Here is a 4,207-nt window from a genome sequence, read left to right as displayed (position 1 = left end):
CAGTGGCATAAGTAATCACAAATAGCAGATTATTATAAAACGATGTAGCAGGTGCTATAATATCCTCAATCTGTTTTTTTCAAGCTATGAGTTTCAGAATGCTAGGGCTCCTGGGAAAGGCCTTGGGGATGCTAAGTGGGGTGGGTGGATGAGGCAAAGCTGAGGGGAAGTGGGACTCAGCACCCCTCTCCCTTTCCCACCTTAACTGGAACAGCACTGCTTTTATTGTTTTAACACATGGAGTTCCAGATGACGTTTATTTTCAGACAAGAATTTAATAGATCTTAACTGAACAACATCAATTAATTACAGAAATACATAGCCAGACAAATGTGCCATGAGGGGGTTGTTTGAGGATAAATACTTTGCTGAGCATTCACCTCCCAGGGCTGTTAGAGATTACTTCACATTTTCACCTGTGAGATACCAGCTCTGACAAGGGGAAGATTCTCCCGGAGAAGACAGATTTGGAAGGTTGCGGATATGCCTGTGCCTCAGGAAACGATTGAACCTGGCTCGCTTTATTCAACACACTGTGCAGTGGCCTTTCAACTCTTAGCCCGGGGGTCTGTCTCAGGCCCAGTCAGGCTCTGTCTTCAACTTGATTCCCTCAGCAAGTTCCAAGGCCTACTTTCCTCTTCTGGTAGCTACCCCCTGAGGCAGATTTGGAGTGGGGCAATTCCTCCCTCCCAAACCCTCCCCCCTTCTCTTTGTTACCCCAGACAAACATTCAAGAGCTTTTCACCCTGGATAATTAGACCAGGGCAACAAAAACAACAAACCTAGGGAAGTTACACAGGTTCTAGATTCTTATAAATATATTTTGAATACCGTGGCTTTTGTCTCCTTCACAAGAGATAATAATGGATAAATTCTGCCCTCCACATTTATTTATTTTCATTTTATTTTATTTATTTTTATGAACGAGGCAATTTATTAGCCTAGCATGGTTTGTTCTAATGCTTCTCGTTGTCAGCTGCCACCTCTCTGGTGATTCTGTCCACATCTCTCTGTCCCTGAGGTGTCAGTTTGTGGCCCCCATCTTGGCCCTTTTCCACCATTTTCAGCCCCTCCAGGGCTTGGAGGACCTGGCGGGCCACACTCTTGGAGCCTCGACTGAAGTGGCTGGGCATGACGCCATCTTTGATGTCCCCCATCGATCTTGGTCATGGAGCCAACCCCAGCGCCACCCCAGAGGTACAGATGCCGCGCTGTGGAAACAGCTCATGTGTAGAACCAGTTCTCATCACAGGGAGCAAGCTCTTTATGCTTGGCCACCCATTTGGGGACTTTCGGCTGCCCAGACTTTTTGAGAAAGGCTGCCAGAGCTCTGACGAACTCCTGCTGGTCCACATCTTTTACAGTAACTCCAGGCATCCTGCGGCCTCTGCGCTGCCAGCCAGGGGAAAGGGCCACATTTATTTTTAAATGACCTCACCAGTGATCTTTCATTCAGACCTGACTCTTAGATGTCCCCAAGGAATGATGCGAGCCCGCCCCTTGTCTTAGGAGTTCTCTGATCTTCTGTCCCACATGAAAAGGATCCCCTTTAAGCAGTTTCTCATTGTCATGCTTTTATCCCATTACTTCATACATGACCTTATACTATGTGTTCTGGGTTCTTTTTTTTTTTTTTTTTTTGAGATGGAGTCTCGCTCTGTCACCCAGGCTGGAGTGCAGTGGCACAATCTTGGCTCACTGCAGGCTCTGCCTCCCGGGTCTATGCCATTCTCCTGCCTCAGCCTCCTGAGTAGCTGGGACTACAGGCGCCCATCACCACACCCGGCTAATTTTTTGTATTTTTAGTAGAGATGGGGTTTCACTGTGTTAGCCAGGATAGTCTCTATCTCCTGACCTCGTGATCCACCCGCCTCTGCCTCCCAAAGTGCTGGGATTACAGGCGTGAGCCACTGCACCTGGCTGGGTTCTTAAGGATGTGTAACAAATCACCCAAAATTTGACGGCTTAAAATAATGATTTACTATTTCTCATGGTTTCCACTGGTCAGGAATTTAAGGAGGTCTCCGCTGGGCAGTTCTGGCTCAAGGTCTCTCATACGCTTGCAATAATATGTCAGCTGAGGCTACAATCATCTGAAGGCTTTACTAGGATAGGAGGATCCACTTCTAAGCTGGCTCATACACATGAATGGCAAATTGGTTGCTGGCCATTGTCCAGGGACTGAGTTCCTCTCCATGCAGGCCTCTCCACTTTGCAGCTTGAGTGTTCCCATGGCAGCTGGCCTCCCCCAGGGCAAGAAATCCAAGAGACCAAGATGGGTGCTGGAATGACTTTTATAACTTAGCCTTGAACATCATACACTATCAATTCTATCCTCTTTTACTGGCCACAAAGGTCCAGCCCTGATTCAATGTGAAAGGGGATTACAAAAGGAGGCAAGGGTCATTGGAAGTCATCTTGGAGGCTGGCTCACCATACTATAGAAGGGCTAGAAGAAGACCAGGCTCAAATAAAAAGAAAAGGCAGCTAGTAGATGCCCTGGAATGCAAACTAGGTATTGAGTGAGTAAGAGAGAGTCTCTGCCCTCTTGAAGCTTATAATCTATTGGGAATGACAAGTTTCATATGAATAATTGCACTTGGAATAAAACCCAATATCCTGAACCTTGCCCCTACCTATTCTTTTCTTCTCCTCATCTCCTTTCTCACTGAGCGCCAGCCACACTTCATTCCTTCAACAGGCTGAGCTCTTACCTTCCTTAGGGCCTTTGTACTTGCTATTCCCCGGAATGCCCTCCCCTGATCTCTGCATGGCCAGCGCTTTCTCACCATTCAGGTCTCTGACTTAAATGCTACCTGATATTTTCTTGGGTATTTGTTGTCTGCCTCCCCCTACTAGAAAGTAAGCCACATGACAACAGAGACTTGTTAAGTCTCCTTCACTTCTATCTCCCCAGACCTGAAATGGCACTTGTTACATATTAAGTGATGAATATATAGCCTAATGAGCAAATGAAATACCCACTTTCTGACCAAATTGTATAAAATTTTCCTTCTAGAATATTGTAAACTCAAGCTCTATCCCTATTTCTTGGCCATCTTGCAATCTAAAGGTTGGTGAATTACAGACTTATTCTACGATCTAACCTTGCAGATTCCTTGCCGCTGAGCAAATGGGTACCTCTGCCATGCCTGATTTCTAGATCCAGTTACTTCTTCCCAGGCCGACTATATTATTTGTATTTTTCCACAGGACTGAGTCCTCCATTTCTGATTGCCTTTCCTTGGTTTCCTGTCCCAACTTTCCTCCCTCCTCCAAAGGAAGGGCAATTCCAGCCTTGTTTTGCTGCACTTGTGTTTTCAGCTTTCTTGGGCTAAAAGATTGAAAGCATTGCTCATTAGCAACCCAGATTTCCTGCTTTTCAGGGGAAACGACATGATGAGCAGGGCCCCATGTGTATTTATTTTGAAAATATGTTTTTTAATTTGAAAGCAAATGGACGCTGCAGGTCTGCAGGTCATTTCACCTGCTGTGGCATGTGATTAGTGAGGCCTTTTCTCTCTGGGTGGTGGTGCCAGCTAATGGACTCATGCTCCCTATGTATGTTTATCTTCAGTTAATTAAAATTTTGCCAAATCTTCCTCACAGCGCTTGTGCACAGCAAGGCCAAGCCTTGACTTGTGGCACTGATCCGGGCTGGCAAGGTAGATGGGGGCGGTCATCCTATTAAATATTAATCTAAGAAGGCAGTCAAGCCTGTGGACTTCCACCCCTGAGGTTCTCCCACTGGGAAGTCACAAATCAATGCCAGAGCTCCATGCTTGTGGCAACTCTTCCTGCCAGTCCTGAGTCAGCAAAAGACACAGTTTTACCGAACAGTTATTTGACAATAAATCTGAGTAGAATTCTGGGAGATCTCTCTTAAATACTGGAATGAATTACACGCACATCTACCTGGGAAGGGAATGTTAACTAGCTGGTGAAACTGCACCTTATGAATGATGAATGGGCCACTTTGCCAGGATTTATTTTGAAGTTACGGGTCAGATGAAGACGCTATAGCAAGTAACCTATACTTCAGACGGCAGTTTTGAAAATCTGCCTATGCCAGGGATGGAGGAGGAGATTAAAGGTTCAGTTGGCTCCCAAAGCCTCCATTGCCCCATTTTCAGAAATGTGGACATTGCCTCCTCACAAGTTCACCTTCCTTCAATCACTTCAGTCACCTTCCTTCTGCCCTAGCTGC

The 4,207-nt window shown here is 46.0% G+C and overlaps 1 pseudogene; it reads right to left on the bottom strand.

Annotated features, from left to right (window-relative positions):
* Positions 1 to 315: 315 nt before the first annotated feature.
* On the bottom strand, positions 316 to 3,686 carry LOC129137540 (small ribosomal subunit protein eS19-like; annotated as a pseudogene).
* Between the last annotated feature and the right edge of the window lie 521 nt (positions 3,687 to 4,207).

This window comes from Pan troglodytes, chromosome 1 (assembly GCF_028858775.2).
Source record: "Pan troglodytes isolate AG18354 chromosome 1, NHGRI_mPanTro3-v2.0_pri, whole genome shotgun sequence".
NCBI lineage: Eukaryota > Metazoa > Chordata > Mammalia > Primates > Hominidae > Pan > Pan troglodytes.
This window is presented reverse-complemented; position numbering and strand designations above follow the sequence as displayed.